The sequence below is a fragment of the Patagioenas fasciata genome, chromosome Z (genome assembly GCF_037038585.1).
Source record: "Patagioenas fasciata isolate bPatFas1 chromosome Z, bPatFas1.hap1, whole genome shotgun sequence".
NCBI lineage: Eukaryota > Metazoa > Chordata > Aves > Columbiformes > Columbidae > Patagioenas > Patagioenas fasciata.
Window position 1 is genome coordinate 51,085,043 of NC_092560.1, and position 20,642 is coordinate 51,105,684.

Below are 20,642 nucleotides of genomic sequence, written 5' to 3' on the forward strand. Positions count from 1 at the left end.
AGCTAGTATGTACTAGAAGTCAAAGACTTTCCCTGGGATCTGAAAACACATTAAATGAGTGGTTAGTGGATGTCATGAGATCAGAATAAAAGCACAAGCTGCATCTCTCTTCTAAATATGTTAATTAAGGCTGTATGTTTTCCATTTTTTTCTGCCATAGACAGTATCACTGAGCAGTTCAGAAAGCTAAACGTTCATGCAGTCCCCTTCATAACACCAGAGAGAAGCAGCACTGCTGTTTCAAAAAACTGCTTCTAGATTTCAAAGGTTTTAGTTTAGCAAATTTTCAGTTCTTGTGCTCTTCCTTATTATTTTGAGATACCACTTAGTGTAAAAAATGAGTGGAGCTATACTGTCTATACCAACTAAATATCTGACTATGGGTCTGAAATGCATTTGATTCTGCTATTTCAGGTTCCTTCCCTGTGGAGGAACTGAGGTACAATGCTTGCATTTTCATACAGAAAGATACAGCAGTATTTATAAGAATAGTAATGATTCTATGTGGAGGAAGTAAAGCATCTTCCAAGTCTTTATCTGTCAAATATATATGGTTTGATTTTTTTCTCTTTTTTTTTTTTTCATTTTTAGTGGTACTTGGCCAATGTTCTAGAGCACAATGATAATCAAAACAGCTTTATGGAACACTGCTCTCCAGGATGCATGAGAAAGAAGTAGCATACTATAAAGCTAAGGTATATATATATCCCTTACAAGTTGCCATACTTTCTATTTTAATGTGGTAGTTTATCAGTGTTGTGTTAAACTCATTATATAAGTGCTGCTAAGTTCCAATATTCTGAAATTTTGAAGGATTTCATATGCTCAGTGTGTATACTAAGAAATCCATAATAATTTTAGAGGATTTATGGACACTTGGAGGTTATATTTTTTATATTGTAAGTATGTTTTTTTCTGAATTCTTTGTCTTGATTACTTAATTACATGTGTGAAATCACACTTTGTAAAAAAAAATAATCTTCCTTGGTATATTTATACTGATCTTATTTCCATTCTGCTTATATTGATTATTTAGCACTTTGTCCCTAAACAGCAGATTGATCATGATTTCTTTGGTTAACCTTGAAATTTTCATAGAATGAAAAGTAAATAAATATTGCAGGGTTTTTTTGGGCTCTAAATTTGGCTTTTACATGAACAAAACAGTGAATTGGTTCACTTTCCAGCATTACCAGTTAACAGAATTGATGTTTTAAGACGATAGTTTTGCTACAAGGCCTTTTGTGTGACTTAGTGTCTGATGATTCTATGGAGTAGACAAGAGAGTGTTTGTGATATTGGACGTTGTGTCAGTAGGCAAAGCATATGTCAATAGCTAGAAAAGTAACAATTATGGAGATGAAGTGAGCTACCTGCCAAGTCATGATTTTAAATTTTTAATCCATGTTCTTACTTGGCTTTGGTCAGAATCAACCAGAATTCTCTGATTCATAAATGGCTTGTGCCTGTGTAAAGCACACAGACAACTTAATTTGTCTCACCAGAAAAACAGGGACACAAAAGCACCAACCTACTAATATTGTTTTTACTCTCCATTACCATCTGTAAGAGAGGACTGAGAAGACAATGAGAAAACAGAATTCATAAATGCTGTATTAAGCAAAAATAAATCAATACTCTATGTATGAGCACAGATTGACTAACTTTTCCATTCTAATATTAAGAATGTTTGGTTGTTGTTTTATATTCTCTTCCCTTATTCTTGATCTTTTGAAGGGGAATGATTTCTGGTTAAAGCTTGTGTTAATTTTCAAGGTAATCAGCTTACCAATTTACCATCAAATCAAAACACCTGCTCTTCATCCTTTTTAAAATCCCTTAAGAGGGATATTTCAATTGCATAAAAAAGAAAATCCTGGCCCACACTATCTTACAGTGAGTTTTTCTGTTTGAAACCACAAAAGCTCATTCCCAAAATATGGTGACCGTGGAACTCAAGCTAAAGAATTAAATGCAAAGTTTCCATAAATTATTTTAACACTATCTAAAGTAACTTACATTCACAAAAGTTCAGAGCTCAGCCCTTGGTTTGAAATGAACATATTTAATTCTCAAACAGAAGTACCAAGGTAACTCTGGAAGTGAGTAAAATAGTGCTTTCAAAGTAGACAAACATTCATACTTTCTAATAATGCTATTAATCTATTAATTTATTAATCTATTAATCTATTAATTAATCTATTAATTTATTAATAGATTAATTTAATCTAAATAATTTAATATAAAATTAATTTAATATAAATAAATTAATTTAATCTATTAATTTATTAATGCTATTAATTTATGTGCTCACGCACATAAATATGCATACACTTGCATATGTCTCTGTACTACACACACATGGAGTATACTGATACACATCTGGAGAATTTAAAAACTGAAATGAAATATCATTTCTTATTGAGTGTAACACTTTTATTTTTTACTTTTATCTTTTGCTTGGCAGGGAATGGAGAAATTAAACGCTTTCTGATGCACTATACAGAACAGCCATTACACAGGAATCTTCAAGACCCTGAATATTCTAAGGTATAAAGGGAAAGGAATTGGCTATAATGATGACAGTACAGTTAAAGCTTTTAAACATAGCCAGATGCAAAAAAACCCTGTTGCTTACCAAGTTCTCACTGATTAGATACCTGGTCCAAAAATAGCTATATGTCCTGGAATATTTCCTGTGATTTCAGAACTTTCTACATCAAGCCCCACATCAGCTGCCTAAATCCTCTTTCTGAAGTTCATGCAAGCCTTGGCAATAAATAATTACAAATCTTGCTCAGTCCTATTGTGTGGATCTTTCTTAGTAAAGACACTGCATAAGGTTCAAGAACTTTGGTTTTTGCAATTAGAAAGAGAGGAGGAATGGTGCTAACTGATAGCAAAATCTATCATTTTTCATTAATCATGTGGCTGAGGAATGTTTGTCTACAATAGGTAGATTTTAAACTTCAGGAATACTTTCTTTCATTTAGAAATATTTTATTGTTTAATTGGACTGCTTTTGTCTCATTTCCAGACCATTAAAGCTAAGCTATATGCTATCATTTAATTGATTTTGGTTTGAGTTTTGTTTTGGGGTTTTGTTACATTTTGTCTCTAGAAGGTAGCTGCTATAGAAGGTAAGCTCTCTCTGTAATGAAAATCTTACCTTACTGGGGATTCCAGCTATATTCATGGTATTAAGATAGTCCCTGTTTGTCGTTAGAGATGTTTATTGACTACATAAGTTCAATTTCTATAATTTAAAAGTTTCACAAAGAGCAACTGAAAGGTTTTTTGGAGTTTGGAAGAAGGAAAGTGTATGGAAGGAGTATTGCTACTTTTTAGCCAACCAAAAAAAAAAAAAAAAAAACTTATTTTTCTCTTGAAGAAAAAGAAAGTTGCTGTTTCCATGCTCTTATTCCTATTGCTCAAATGTTCTTGTCTCATACTATCTACCTCATCTTTCCTGTTGATGAGCTGACACTCACTTGCCTTCGTTTAAATTCATCTTTCCAATATCTTTGGCCTCCATCTGCTCTTATTTGCTTTTGACTTGACATCTGAAGGGTTTCATACTCTCAGAAGTCCAATGTTATCCACAAGGGACCATCTGTACCTTCATGGATCTCCTGTTTCACCACTAGAAGAATTTTTATTTTTTCTTGCAGGCGACCTTGTTGCTTTTCACATATCAGCTTTGACAATATTCAGGTTTTCAGGAAAAACAAACCTGCCATTTGGCCTCTCTGAAATTTATTTATATAAATAATTACTCACTATTATATCCAAACAAATCACCTTTTTCCTTCTAAATTTTCATGCCATGAAATAAGAAGGCCCAACACATTTATTATGAGGTGGACAATTAGCTAATATAAAATCCACATTGCTAAAAAGGGCTCATGTATCTCTATAGTTAATAATTTCCTGTGGATTCAGTAAATTTCTGAAAATAAAGCGAGTCTTTAGAGGCTGATGGGCTGTTTTCAGGCAGGGTTTCTACAGCTTTCTATGTCAGACCACCCATATTGGACAAGTGGGTTTAGAAACTTCAGTAAAAACCTTTACCCAGAACTGCGTTCCAGTTGGACACTGTGTCTGAGGCTCATTTCCAGAGAACTACCTCAATACTTCTTGAATCCCACCCTTTTTGGGTGGATCAACAAAGCTATTTCCTAAGGTGTCAAAAAAAAAAAAAGGTAGATTCCTTAACTGGAGGTCTCGAGAGGAGATCTGGGGATCTCTGGGTGAGTAACATGACAGTCTGAGGTCTCCTTGCGCATAGCAATAATGAAATGATCAAGTTATTCTATTATTTGAGAAGTAAGGAAGGGGGATCAGCAGAACCGCTACTTCGGACTGCTGAAGGGCAGGCTTTGACCTGTTCAGGAGACTGGTTGACAGAGTCTCCTGGGAGGTAACTCTGAAGGGCAAATGAGTCCAGGAAGGCTGGTCAGTCTTCAGGAAGGAAATATTAGAAACACAGGAACAGACTGTCCCTGTGCACAGAAAGATGAACCAGCCAGGGAGAAGACCATCTTGGCTGACCAGAGTCTTCCAGCTAGAACTCAGGAATAAAAAGAGAATTTATAACCTTTGGGAGAAGGCGTAGGCAACTCAGGAGAACTACAAAGATGCCATGAAGATATGCAGAGAGAAAATTAGAAGGGCCAAAGCCCAACTAGAGCTGAACTTGGCTTCAGCTGTTAAAGACAAGAATATATGTTTCTATTAATATATCAGCAACAAGAGGAGTGCTAAGGAGAATCTCCATCCTCCGATGGATGCAGAGGGAAACATAGTGACAGAAGATGAGTTAAAAGCTGAGGTAGTAAATGCCTTCTTTGCCAGAGAGACCAGTTGTTCTCCAGGTACACAGCCCCCTGAGCTGAAGGCAGGAATGGGGAGCAGAATGAAACCCACATAGTCCAAGGGGAAATGGTTAGTGATCTGCTGCATCACTTAGACACGCACAAGTCTATGCGGCCAGATGGGATACATCCAAGGGTTCTAAGAGAGCTGGTGGAGGTCATCACCAAGCCACTTTTGATTGTTTATCAGCAGTTCTGGCTAACTGGGGAGGGCCCAATCAAATAGATATTAGCAAAAGCGACACCATTTACAAGAAGAGCCAGAAGGAGGATCCAGGAAATTACAGGCTTGTCAGTCTGAATTTGATACCAGGGAAGGTTATGGAGCAGATCATCCTGAGTGCCTACACGTGGCACATACAAGACAACCAAGTGATCAGGCCCAGTCAGTACAGGTTTATGAAAGGTAGGTCCTGTTTGACCAACTTGATCTCCTTCTATAACAAGGTGACCTGCTTAGTGGGTGAGGGAAATGCTGGAAATGTTGTGTACTTATACTTTAGTAAAGTCTTTGACACCATTTCCCAGAGCATTCTCCTGGAGAAACTGGCTGCTCATGGCTTAGATGGGTGTACTGTTCTCTGGGTAAAGAACTGGTTGGGTGTCTGCATCCCAAAGAATGTGCTGAATGAAGTCAAATCCAGTTGGTGGCCAGTCACAGGTGGTGTTCCCCAGGGCTGAGTATTGGGGCCAATTTTCTTTAACAGCTTTATCAAAGACCTGGACAAGGGAGTTGAGTGCACCCACAGGAAGTTTGGGGAGGACATCAAGGTGGGTGGAAGTGTTCATCTGCTTGAAGGAAGAAAGGCTCTACAGAGTGATCTGGACTGGCTGGATCGTTGGACTGAGGCCAGTTGTATGAGGTCCAACAAGGCCAAATGTCGGGTCCTGCGCTTGGGTCACAACAACCCCAGGCAACGCTACAGGCTTGGAGAAGAGTGGCTGGAAAGCTGCCAGGCATGAAAGGATCTGTGGGTGTTGATTGGTAGATGGTGGAACATGAGCTAGCAGTGTGCCCAAGTGGTCAAAAAAGCCAAGAGCATTCTGGCATGTATCAGAAACAATGTGGCCAACAGGACTAGAGAAGTGATCTATTTGGTGCTAGTGAGGTGGCACCTCGAATCCTATGTTCAGTTTTGGGCCTCTCACTATAAGAAAGACATTGAGGTGCTGGAGAGTGTTCAGAGAAGGGCAGTGAAGTTGATGACGGGTCTGGAGAACAAGTCCTGTGAGAAGTGGCTGAGGGAACTGGAGTTTTTAGCCTGGAGAAAAGGAGACTGAGGGAAGACCTTATCACACTCTACAATTACCTGAAAGGAGGTTGTGGCACGGAGGGTGTTGGTCTCTTCTCCCACATAGCAAGTGATGAGAGGAAATGGTGTCAAGTTGCACTGGAGGGGGTCAGATTGGATATTTTTTTCACAGGAAGTGTTGTCAGGCGTTGGAACGGGCTGCCCAGGGAAGTGGTGGAGTCACCATCCCTGGAGGTGTTTAAAAGATATGTAGATGAGGTTCCTTGGGACATGGTTTAGTGCCAGAGTTAGGTTAATGGTTGAACTCAGTGATCTTTACTGCCTCTTCAAACCCAGATGATTCTATGATTCTATCTGGGAAGTGAATTTACTACCCTGTCAGTTTCAAACTACCTTGTGATCCTGTGATGTTATTCCTTACGCTGTTGCTGTTTATGCTGAGGTGGAAATTATTTACTTCAGCAGATATTAACTGATTCTACAATCAACACAGAAACATGGATGCCTCACAGGCAGAATGTGCAAATCACCTATTTCATTTTATATTTGTATATCTGCATTAAAATATGAGCTTTAAGCTATCCTATAAGCCTCAGAGTCTCTGTGATTAGTTGGATTGACTGTAGAAGACAATGGAAAAGAATATTTTTTAGTGACATGTAGGTGAGAGGTATTAACTAATGCCTATAAGGTCACTGTCATCTAGCAGCATTCATCTGTGGTGCAGCAACTGCACAACACTTTGGCAAGGGTGCCATCACAATCTGATATAGAAGTGACTGGTGGAGCAGTTATGCTGTATGAAGTCCACTTAAATCAGTATATCATCAGATACCCTCAACAGCACTTTATCAGCCTCATCTATCCCTCTTCCTCCAAACAGTAGAAGTCTGTTCTGAAACTTTACCTGTTTTCTGGGTTACACCAGTAAAAATTATGCAGTGGCAGGCTTATTGATTCAGTTCTTTCCAATGGTGAGGGGAGTGTAGTTGGCAGAATTTGAAGCTTACTAGAAGAAACTGTCTAGTTCAAAACCTACTGACCAATACACTCTGGTGAAAAGCATCCATTTTGAAAGTGGGGCTTTTCCAAGTGTAAGTAACACTGGTGCTCTATTCACAGCAAAAGTTTCCTGCTTCCACAGAAAGTAATCAGAATAACTTTCTAAAAGTTCAAGATAAATGGTATTGACAGTTACAAGACAGTGCTGAGTAGGGAGTGGAATTAACACTGGGAAAAATAGATGTTTGAAAGGTCTAACATGAATTGTGCCAATTTGTCTTATGAAACAAAATATCAAATAAACTTCATAAGATGTGCACTGTTCTCAGAAACCTATAAGCTCAGGTGGAGTAGGAGTGTGATGAAAGGTAAAGAATCTAAGCAGGAAAAGCAGAAATGAGGGGGGACAGGAAGGGTATGCCTATGAGCACAATGGAGACATGATGTCTGTGGAAGATCCTATAGTCAGCCTGAGGATATGAGAAAAAGTGGAAAACATACCTCTAATTTCTCTGACAATATCTGATCAACTGTGGTTGCTCAGGCAAGAATGGTGATGCATTTGATATTTTGTAAAAGATCTTCTCTGGATCATCCTGGGGGATTTACACAGCTGACAGTATATACAGCATGTCAATGGATTTAGAATCTGGGCATCACTGAGTCTGAATTTCTTAGTTTTCAATAGCATCTGGATATCTCTGCATACAGAATGTTGGTAGGTTGCTGTAATGCCCCAAGAAACTAAATCAAATAACTTTTGCTGGCCATTCTGCTACAAACCTTTTATTTTTCACTGAGCATTGTCAGCACTGTAAATTGAAATGTCAGCTGAAGTCTGCAAGTATTGACTGTAGGCTTGATTTACCAACATGAACCAAACCAGATTATTTCAGTAGATTTCTGATTTGCTCATTTTTAGTACTCATTGCAAGTACCTGACTTGAAATGTCAAATCAGTTATTAGTTTGGTGATACACATCTGCAGAAACAATTACCTCTACATTTTGCATTTGTTTTATAAATTCATGGAATATTACATTTGCACAATATTTTAATTTTGGATTAGTAGAATTAGTAGAATTTCTTTAAAAGATCCTTCTTTTTGTTATAGTCAGAAACACACACTAGATTTCAGTTTTAAAACTGAACTTAGAAAAGTCTATGTTATAAAGCCTGCAATAATACAGTTACAGATAACCTTGGGTCAGAATTTCTGTTGGAGAACAGTTGGAAAATAGGTATAAACTTTTCACAGTTCACTTAAAACTTTATAAGGTGTTCTACACTGCACAGCATAGTGTATTAATCTTTTAAAACTAGTTTCTGTTGTGTTTTATTGTTTGGCCATATGTTTTGGGTCAACATTGCAGCATCAGGAAGTTGATTTAACCTTTTAATAATGTTGGGAATGCAGATTTTTATAGTTCACTTGTAAATGTGCTGTGTAAACAACATCCTATTCACACAACTGATCTGCAATTATTCTTTTGGAGGTAGATGTGAAACACAGTAACCATACCACCACCATTGTGAACTTCTCCATGTCAGTCCAAAGCATTTCAGAAGGTCTTTTCAAATGTTGCCTCTCACTGTGTCTAAAATACCTCACTGAAAAACAACTTAGGTTCCCACCATTGCTGTGAGGTTGTATGCTTTGGACTTAGTGCTAAGTTACCATGTCATGGAAATATAAAAGTGTGCTTTGGAACACATAGCTTATGTAGTGATGATGATCTGGAGAATGTCTATTTCCTTGCCTAGGGTATTTTAATACATAAACCTCTCTGTTACAGGAGTTCGGATCCCAGCTCAACACACCAGGAATGCTCAAACCTCCTAAACACGAAGCACGGTAGAAGAAGTTTATTTTTTCAACTTCATTTCAGATTCATTAAGAAAATACCATCCTAGAAGCAGAACTTGGCCACAGGGTCCAATCTAATCCATTGACCAGTAAGTCAGTGTCAAGACTCTTATTTATACCGCAGTTTATGTACCAGATAATTAAGTTCCAACTTGAAGTGAATTAGTGAAATCTGAGTTTTGCCATGGCTGAGATATCAGGGCAGTTCACATCAAGCTGGGTAAGATCAAAAGTTCTGACCGGCATCCCGGCCATAGTTAACCAAGCTCACTTTACTCAGAGCTCATTATTCTCCAGACCTGCCTAGCTTTATCCTTTATGCGTTCCCACAAGCTCCACAGGCTTATGCTTCCTCTCGCAAAGAAAAATTTGTAGTAACTCCACACAAGAAGATGCAGCAAGATAAATGCTACATTTCAGAGCTTACGAACTATTCAGGGCTGCAAAGTTCAGGCTTCAAAAATACAAGAGAAAATAAATAGGAAAGACATTTGATAATTATGTACTTCAGCCATATTATAAAAATCAGGTAAGAAACTTACCTGCTACTTACACTCAGCACTTGTGTCTAAGAACAGGTGAGTGCCTTGACCCTTCCACTGTGGGTATTTACACCTCTACAGTTCAGTGTACAAGAGAACTGCCATAATACCTAAAAGTAGTGTGCCAAAATGGCTTCTTCTGAAAGAATTTAAAGTTTGAAAGTTGTTTTGTAATTGCTTGTTTTGTCTCACTATAGATGTCAAAACTAGATTACTCTAATCTGATCCAGTACATCAAGTCATAAATCCCTGTATGCTATACCTACCCTGTGGACAAAAGTTTTAAGTAACATGACACTCAGAAAATACTGACTATGAATAAATAGATCACAGTGATTTTTTTGTTTTAGTCATATCTGTAAGCTATGGATGTATTAATTTCATCTCAGTATTTTACACACCAAAAAAATTGATGATATGACAAACTGGGATGAAAATTTGGTAGGACAGGTACATTCCACTTCACTTATTTCATACATCCTGTAACTTTTCAAGCTGATCTGAATAAATATGAGGGCTATGATCCAGATGGGTTTTTAAAACAGATTTTTGGCTTTCTAAATCTATCTCAAAGCATAACACTAAGTTTCTTTTTTGTCTGGTAGAGGAAATGGTATTAATAGATAACCTTGGAAGTAAATCTATTTGGACTGTCCTTGGAGGATTTTCTGCTGATTTTAAATTGCTTAAACTGCAATCTCGCACTTTAGGACATAAAGCAGAGGCTTTTAAGAGAAGGACACTTTTGCATTCAGTCCAAATTTTTAATGTACCTTACTAACATTGACTCTCAGAATCCAGTTTTGGATTATGTCTACAAAATAATACAGAAGAATGTTTAACTGGAGGTTTGTTTTTTTTTTTTTCTGAAGAATACATTTTCAACATTTCTCTTTGTGCTGCTGCTGTTACCTGATTCCCATGACTGTGGATTACAGTCTTTTTGCAAGTTACCTCTAGATTACTCACAGTATTAATGCTGTTCGTTGAAATGTTTTGACATCATTGCATAATTAAATTCAGTTCAAATGTTTGAGTAGGCAAGTTTATAATGCTCCAAAGACACTTGAGATAAAGGTTTTTCTATGCTAACTTCAGGCTCCATATCATCACCTTTACCTAACACCTTATATTACCCAAATTTGCTTTCTATTGTTAATTCTGAACTTCCCACAGCTAGGTTTATTAAGTATCGCATAGATTTTTGCACCAGATATAATAGTGGATAACAAATCCCTTTTCTTGTTGTTTATGTTACCCAAGAGTTTAAAGATTTCTCAGATTACACCTTTTACACAGCAGGCTGTTTACTTAGTTTCATTGCTCCCTCTGTAGAAGCTACATCATACCCTTAATCACCTTTCACTGCATCTATAGCATTTTGCTTCAAGCTGTAAAGATAGTTTTGAAGTAAGTCCTGTTTGTCCCACTTACTGTACATTGAACAGTTTTTATGCATGACAACGAGGTTTCTTCCAGAAAAAATGTCAGCCAGGCCAGGTATGCACCAAGCTAAAAGCTTTGAACTATATGCGTGGTATCATAAAATCATAGAATGTCCTGAGTTGGAAGGGACCCACAAGGATTATTGAGTCTGACTCCTGTCCCTGCATATGACAATCCACAGTTCACACCATGTGTTTGAGGGCCTTGTCTAGTTTCTTCTTGAATATTGTCAGGCTTGGAGCCATGATGACCTCCATGGGGAGCCTGTTCCAGTGCTCCACCACCCTCTGGGTGAAGAACCTTTTCCTAATGTCCAACCTGAACCTCCTCTGGCACATGTTCCTGCCATCCCTTTGGGTTCTGTCATTGATCACTAAAGAGAAGAGTTTGGCACCTGAACTACCTCCTCCCCTTGTGAGGAAGCTGTAGACTGTGATGAGGCCTCCTCTTAGCCTCCTTTTCTCCAGACTGAATGAACCAAGTGACTTTAGCCACTCCTCATACAGCTTCCTCTCTAAACCCTTCTCCAACTTCATAGCCCTCTTCTGGACACTCTCCAGTAGCTTTATAGTCTTTTTATGCTCTGGCACCCAGAACTGCACACAGTGCTCCAGGTGAGGCCGCACCAGTGCAGAGTATAGCAGGACAATCACCTCCCTCGCCTGGCTGGCAATGCTGTGCTTGATGCACCCAAGACACGGTTCGCCCTCTTGGCTGCCAGGGCACACTGTTGGCTCATGTTCAACTTGCCGTCAACCAGAACCCCCAGATCCCTCTCTGCAGAGCTGCTTTCCCGCATCTCATCTCCCAGTCTGTATGTACAGCCAGAAGAAAGATTTGTCTAGAAGATAAACTGCCAAGACATATACTGTATATTTGTAGAGTCCTTAACACTGCCTGCTCTGTTCATTTACTTGCTAATGCAGATGTGTTCTCCCTCTCCTTTCTCTGAAACTTTCCTAATTCTAATACAATGTCTTTAAGATGGAAGAAACTAAGCTACAGCCAGTATTCAAGACTGTGTTATGCATTCAGCAGTATAATAACCTCCACTCTTCATTACTGAGTAATCTTTGTCATTCAACCTGTTTTTTTGAACAGTATTAATCTTTAGATTGACTTTTCCATGGAGCTTTCTCCTACCAGCCTACAATCTTGTTGAAATCTGCTACTCCGTTATAACAATTCTGACTTCCTCTGAAGATTATATTCAGGTGAAGATCATCAGTATGAGCTACAACTGATTCAGATGCACTAAGTTACTAATGCCTCTAATCCCTCAAGATAATGTCAGGTGTCTGTGAACAGACAGAATATGCTTTTTGCAATCATGCCCTGGGTTCGTCCTCCTGCTTTAGAATGAGATCTTAACAGATCCCACAGAGAAGCCTTCCTTGCTCTCTACACTAAGTCCACAGGTCCTCTGCGGTAAGGAATCTTTCAACTGACAGATCTATAGGACATCTTGTACCAAAGAAGAAAAAAAAAATAAGAGCCAGAACATCACGCTCAAACACCCAACATGAGCACAATGAAGAACATAATCTTTGGAAGAGCTGATGAAGGATCAGAATAGGTAAAGATGTAGCTACATTTTATGCTTCTAGCTGCATTTTCTATTTACCAATTTGTAATCAATAGATCTAACTAATACAGAGGAAAACTAACACTTGAGACTCTATTTTTTGATGCAGTAAATACTGAAACTATGGTCATGAAATTGCAAGGATAAGCAAGTGGGGTGGCACAGGCTGCCTGGCACTGTGCAGGCTCTCACCCTCCTGAGGGCTCTAAAGTCCTGATGGAACAAAGCCCTGAGCAGTCTGATTTGACCTCATGGCTGACCCTGCTGTGAGCTCCTAACATCATGCACCTCTCAAGCTCCCTCTCCAACTGCAGGAGTTAATTTTGCAGATCAAGGCCCCAGTATTACAGTCCTAACTCAGGCATGTCAGAAAAGATTGTGAAGTGCCATTCACTTTAATCTTGTTGTTGGATTCATCTCTGCAGAAATACTATACATTTCAGATACCATAAGCCATCATCATATTTATTGTGTGATGCACCTCTTCTTGAAACCAAGTGAATTATCTCTTGTAGCTATGAGTTGTTTAAATATATTAGGCAAACTATACCCACACAATTTTCTACATAACAGAAAAAGACATTTGAGGATAGATATAGATATAGATATAGATATAGATATAGATATAGATATAGATATAGATATAGATATAGATATAGATATAGATATAGATATAGATACAGATATAGATACAGATATAGATACAGATATAGATTATATAGATATTTGCATCCAAAGTTAGAACTGTGAACACTCTGTTTAGGGCTAGTAATTGAATTGTTCGAGCAAAACAACAAAAAAAACCCCAAAACAAAACAAATCAAAACAAAAGCAAACAGTATTCTGATTGTGTTGTTTTTCTACACAGGATGTATCAGCAGTCACATGGGTAAACTTGTTTTTGTGAGTTACCCTCCTTAGTTTGTTTGGAATAGTATAACCTGGAAAGTTGATTCAAATTAGAAAGTTGTTTTTTTTCAGGTTTACTCATTACTGGTCACAATGTTCTAATGCTACATTACGGCTTCACATCCCAATGAAACTTTTCCTCTTGGGTACTGAGTAGATTGTAACATGAACTTTATGAAAGCAGGTTGTATAATATTTTCTTTAAATAATAAACTAAATCTTTAAAAGGATCATGTTTCATAAATAGTAATAAAAAGGGCAAAAGATAATAAGAATAATAAGCAGTGGGAATTTTCCTTTAGTGTTTGTTTTTATTTACTTAGGTTGACTTGTGGGGGTCCAGCTGAGATTTAACATCTGTTTTATACTGGGATCCTGTGAAGCGTGTAAAGTTCATGAAAGTGTTAATTAGTGTCTATCTCAGCTATTCTAAAATACTCCCAGTTCCAATCCTCAACTTGTCTCCCTTTACCCCACCTTTTACTAAGCATATTCTCTTAAGTTTCATTTCAGGACTTCCTCACCTACTGTTTTCTCATCTTTTTTCATTATTTCCACTTCTAGATATTTCGGTAAATAAGTTCCAGTCCAATATATTAAAACAAACAATTTCATGAGAAGTCATGAGAGCACTTCACAATCTACAACAAATTCCCCCAAAGTTAGCTAGTGATCAGATTTGATGTTTTCAGAAGAACCTATTTCTTCAAGGGTCTGACCAATTGCTTTAGAATAAAAATAAAAAATAAGATTCAAATAAAACAGCTATGCTCAAAACAACATTTTTTAAATAAGCTGAAAGTACTGCTCTATCACAGGAAGAAGACTCACAGTCAATACCACACTGCTTTAACACTGAGAAACTTGAGGTACCAGCAAGACCCTTCTGCTTGTATTTTTTGTTTTCAGAAATGTGCTTTCTTCTGTTGTCTTTTTTTTTTTAATATACATTCTGTAGCTACCATCCAGATTTTATTTTCTTAATAATACTTTGTTTTCCCTTTCACATTCAGCTTTTTTCTTGTCTTTCGTCTTAGCTCACTACATATTAAAAAAAAAAAAAAATCAACATTTCACCTGTATTTTTCCTAATATCACAAGATGCTGTGAAATAATCTTTGATCTCAAATATAAATTCCATTTTGGTCTCCATAGAAGAAGAGATGTTGTTCACAGCCGCTCTCTTTCCTATTTCACAAAGGTAATTTCCACAATTATCTTAAGAAGTCTAGTCAATATGCATGTTATTATTGTCCTAGTTTTGGTGAAAAGAAAATCTTTATCACTTTATATTTGCAGTATTTCGTACTTCACTGACAAAAAAGTTAATAGTAATGTAATACCTGGAGGCCACTGTCAAAATTGGCAGTATCATTATGCTAGACACCACAATACCAATGTAGATACAGATCTGCATAAAATAAATTGTTCTGCTCTAAGATGTTTTTTACCCAAGGTGGAGGACAGCAGGCAGTGATATTTACAGTGAATGATTGAATCCTGCTGATCCTGTCAACACTTCGTCTCTCCCATATGCATTTCTTTCCTTTTCATTTTCTGTGCTCTTTGTGGTACAAAATACACACATGATTTGTCAGGGCTAGATGACTTAAACAAAAAAATAACTTGGAGTTTGCCTTCCACCTTTCCAGATGAAAAATGGACACTTGACTTCCAACTTATTGGTCCCTGCATTAATTCATATACCGATCCTCAGAAATCTTGTTCATCTCTTAGCGCTACCTATTCCTTTCCAGCAACTTCACATTTAAAACAAAATAAAAAACAATACAAACCAAAACAAAACAAAACCTAACTAAATAACTCACGAACAAAAACTGACCAAGTAAAAATAGTAAACACACAAAAATCAGACAATCCTTCATTTTTCATGCATAAAATATGATGTATGTTAAGAGCAAGTTGGAATGAGATCCTGACAGTGTTCCTCCACATCCAGACAAGGAAGTAAATAGCAGAACTTCTATTGACTGCAAACTGGATAGCATTTCAGGATTATTAAATATGTGCAGCAACTCCTCTAACAATCAGTATTTTGACATATTCCCTGCAAATGTGTCACAAAAAAGAATAGATTTTTAAACCCCCTCTCTTTGTCCTTTGATAATCTTTAAGTTTACCACAATCCAACTCTTCTGTTCTGTCTCCTTTCTTTGTATTTTTTTCTCACAATTGTTGAGTAGAGGATGACCTTTGAAGAAGAAATTCAACATGGTCTAACAATGCTAGAGAGAAACAACAAAACACTGAATGAATTTAATATCAAAAGCAAATATAAAAAATGTTCTTTACATTAACTATATACCTTTCTACCTTAGTACTCCTCTAACAAAGTGAAACTGGTAAGTGTTGCCATGGCTGCTTCTATTACCAAGTTACATTTTTCTCCTTCATTAGTGACCCCATCTTCATTTTCTCTCAAAAAAAGATCAATTCTCTTTTATGCACCATTTTCATTTCATTTCCAAATTTATAAATGTATTGAGCTGTAACATTTTGTTAGCTAATTTATTAGTTTTCTCCAAAACTGGACTTTTCTAATTATTCTTTTTTTTTTGTTACAGTCTTTTTTTTCAGTGCACGATTTGGGAGGAAGGAGAAGGATGGCTGGGAAGTTAGAGGTGCATTGAAGACACAGCTTGCCTGTTTCTTATTCATTATGGTTTTTTTCTGACCATGATAAAAAGTACACTACAAAATCAACAGCAAATTGAAGTGGCATATGCAAATGGGTGTGCTTTTAGCTTTGACTGCTCTTCTGTAGGGCAGAAAATGAAGATAACAGGCACCCAAATCATGAACAGAGGAGCAGAATTAAATTCTCTATAATGTAGTTCTGACGTTACCATGTCACTATAATAGGATTAGCCTTCACTGTGTAGTTTATCTAATATGGTTTAAAGCCTTTGGTGTACAATTAATTTGTGCTAGGTAGCATTTTAAAAATCACAGTCCAAATTCCTCCTTAATGTTACTTCACTGACTTCAGCAGAGTGACACAAGGCATTAATTTGGTACAAACAATCTACTTAATAAAATTTCTATTACTTTTGATATTTTCAGGTGTTGCGGCATTTTAAATGCTCCTGATACTTAGAAGATGAAAGTGTTCTAAGTGTAGAGCTACATGTTCTTGCTGTTATGTTCAGAGCAAAGACCAATTGCTAAGATACAGAGAACTAGACTTTTACTCAGGTTCATGGTCTAATTATTTCCTCACTGTGAGAGAGAGAAAATTTACTTCTGGCACCTCAGTGCAGGACTTCTTGACACAACACTGAAATAAATTGATGTAGTCACTGCACAGAGACCAAAAGCATAAAATATCTTCAAAAAGGCATAAGGCAAATTAATTAAGGATGGATTCATCTGTAGCTTTTCCAAAACAATGATCTGAGTGTAACACGCAGCTTACAAAATTCTTAAACCTCTGGCTGCAACAAAATATCATGAAGATATTATTTTTCCATGCTTACTCTGTGTCTTATATTCTTTCTTTCACTGTTCACTGTCAAGAGATATAAGAACAAGGTAGATAGGGTATCTCACCGCTCAGATACCATGGTTATCAATATATCAGGTACATGAGAAATGGACTGTATGGTTGCATATAAATTCAAAAGCAATAATTGTATTCATTCATGCCAGTTAGAGTCATTAAAGCACTTTCTCCTATGTTTGGCCATATTTAAGCTGTGGGCTAAGGTGAATCATGGTAAGTCTCCATATTTTATTTTTGAGCTGGTTTCTAGATACAAAAAGTAGGAGAGCCCAGCATTTTCTACACAGATGAATTACATGTTGCCAACTAATCAAAATGCAAGGAAATATGAAACCTCAATGTTACTTCCTAGTGTAGATGCAAATGGGATCTAGGGTTGTTGTTGCACAGGGAACATCTTGTCAATCCCACCTGCATTGCTTTCTAAATAGTTCATCAACAGTTAATTTCACTATATGCGGCAATTTTGGTTTCCACATGATTTAGACACTTAGAACCAAAAAGATCTATTTAGTGGTGCAAAAGCCAATGGAATTATTTTCTTCTCTCCTGCTTTTAATGCGCAGCTGTAGGTTGTTGAGATTTAACAAGTATTTAAAAAATAAGAATAACCTAATAATAAGTACCTGAACATTTAATTAAAGTAGTTTCTCACTTACAACTAGAAAGGGAAAACATAGTTAATTTATTCTTAGTGAACTTGTAAGGTAAGCTCCATGAGAATCCAACAGGCTCTTATCGGTATAGTAGTTTCAGGGAAACTCGTCCAAAAGTATGTTGTCGCATAAACAAAGGCTCAATCTCTCTGGCCTTTTTAACATACATAAATGAGTCATCTTACTCACAACAGCTCAAACACAGCACAAGCAGATGTGGCTCTTGGGGGTTAAACTGAACCTCGCTACGATCCAGCACCACCCTTACTTCTTCTAGCATTTTCTTCAGCCTGATACACTTGCCCACTAAATCCCAGAGAAGTTTTTATCATAACTATCATGGTAGCCACAATCACCGCTCACCATCAAATTGAAGTCTTGAGCATCATATGTTATGTGTGTACTTAATTAGGATAACTAAGAAAAAAAATCCTTAAATGTTTGTTGGAACTGAAGTTGTTTTTTTGCCTATATCAGGGATGGCTGGGCACCAGAACAGTAATGATTATCATGCCACATGTCAGATTTTACCCATAATATGATTTACAATGAACAACTACATAACTAGAGCCAAAGAACTGACTGGTTTTTTCCTACCATCCATGAAGAGGAACCATTTATAATCAAATTACTTTGTGTTGGTGCTATGCAAGTAAATACTACATAGCTTTAATCAAAACTAGCTTTTTTTTAATATTCCAGGATTTCCACTGAAGTTTGTGTTGTATCTTATGTTGCTGAAAATACTTTATACAACATAATGTACAAAAGCATTCACGCTACTACAGTCTCTAGCAGACATGGAATCTGAGCTGCTTAAATGTGTGTGTTCCTGCTATTTCAAATCAGAAGCACAGGTTGTTAATGTTTTATTGGTGACTTTCATACAGTATCCTTTATACAAAAGGTTTTCAAATAAGCTGATCGTAAAAGCTGGCTGGCCTTGTCATTTAACATTACTGAGTGAGTGTTTCCTGCATAAAAATATATAACTGCTGCACAGACTATAGGATGTTAAATTCCAGACAGTATGAGACAGTTGAAGAAACAAAGTCTCAGGGATATTATAGATTAAGATGACATAATGAAAAAGGTTCCCTCGCAGCAGAACTTTGTCCTGTTGAATTTAATCATTATTTCACTCTTTAAAATGACAATTTTAGATTTTTCTGAGCATAAATCCATAAATTCTTGCAACAATGAACAAATACAAAGATGTTTTTCTCTACTTCCTTTTTTAGCCTTATCTGAACACATTTTGCACTAAAGTAACAGTGCAGAGATGCACATGAAGACCAGTATTTGAGGAAGAACTAATGAGATTATTTCTGAGCATTCCAGTTGGTACTAGGGTTTTAAACTATGCACTTTTGTGTTGAGGAGAAGCAGTAGGACGCCCTTATCCATTTCTCCATTCGAAAAGATGTAGTGATTACTGGCTAGTGGAGTTGTGGTGGAGTAGGATTTTGCCTGCTTCTCATTACTTAAGAGTCACAAGGTCTGGACCACAGCATGCAAGTTGTCCACAGCTCCTAAACTTACACAGACTGTTTTGTACCTTCACCATGTGCACAATGCTCTTCTCTTCTCCAACTTCTTCAATTCTTGTGTAAAAAGGAGAGACAGTGTTAGTTCTTTGAAGTAGGAAGAAAATGTGTGCAATGAGAAAGCAAACATGGCTGATATCATAGTTCATAATTCTCTTTTATATTAATATTTTACTGAATAAGTTCAAGTCTTGTGGTATTTCAGATAAGCACAGTTTCTGATGAATAAAGAAGCACGACTGTTGTGTAAAAACTTTACTCCACTTTCGTAGTTCTGATATAAATGTGCCTGTTTCTTGTTGACAATATTTGTTAAGCTGTTCTAAAACTACACCAACTACAACCAAGACTGATTAACAGAAGCTACACATAGCTGATTTTTGGTTAAATTCCTCTATTCTCCACAGACAATCAAACATTGTCAAAAAATCTCTGCCCCATAGTTTCTTTTCATTTGAAACACCTTTTGAATATATTCCTTCAAAAACATGGTGTTCAACTATAGAGCCAGGTACTCAACTGTCAGAGCAGAATCCATGACCTCAAGTTAAATGCTACTTGCCATACACTGCACCTGAGGGGATCTGAACACAGCCAAGTGTTACTCACAAAGCTAGTGTGCTTGCACAGACCAGTTCAAACGTGTCTCCTAGAACTCAGAACTTCCTATATTAGACCACAAAAAAACATAGGACAACTGTGCAGATCAAACTTCATTCTTTTCTGTGACTCAAATACCTCTCACTGTAACTCGAAAGCTTGTATGCAGTATTCACAACCCCGTTTTGTCTCCAAAAATAAAGCAGCAATAACCTGTATTAGGGAAGTGCAGTTGTCATTCCTCCAACCTCCATCCTAGTCCCACATCTCAGTACCTGAGTACTCAGTACTGGACAACACTGAGTAGTGTAGACATAAAATTAAAAACTACTTATTTATTTTCTCAATATGTTAATCCTTTGTGTCTTTTGCAAAGCATAACAAACAATCTGAAGGCTAATTTACGTGGAAGGGTGTGTTTTCCACATGTTCATCTGAGGCTGGAACTTCCATTTAGCACAGATTGGTTAAGTTTTCACTGATTGAACAAGAGGGGAGTACAAGAGGTATTTGGTTCACTTGGCATTTGGCTGGCAGAGGGTTAACATACTTTTCAAAACCTGCTCTTTTTCAGGATTTTACATTATTTTTAATGTTACATATAGGCAGTCTCCAACACCACCATTGGAGAAGTGCTCCAGCTGTTCATCTGCCATAAAAGCGGGACACAATTCACTCTTCTGGCTGTGTTTTGTGCTTTTTTAAGTAGAGGTCGCTGAAGTCACATCCTGTTTGCTGCTTTTAAGGTTTCCATAACTAATTTAAGAGGAACGGGGCAGAATCCCACAAAATGTTATCTATTTTTAGTTCTATGGTCTGGAATGGGAGCTATGGATGC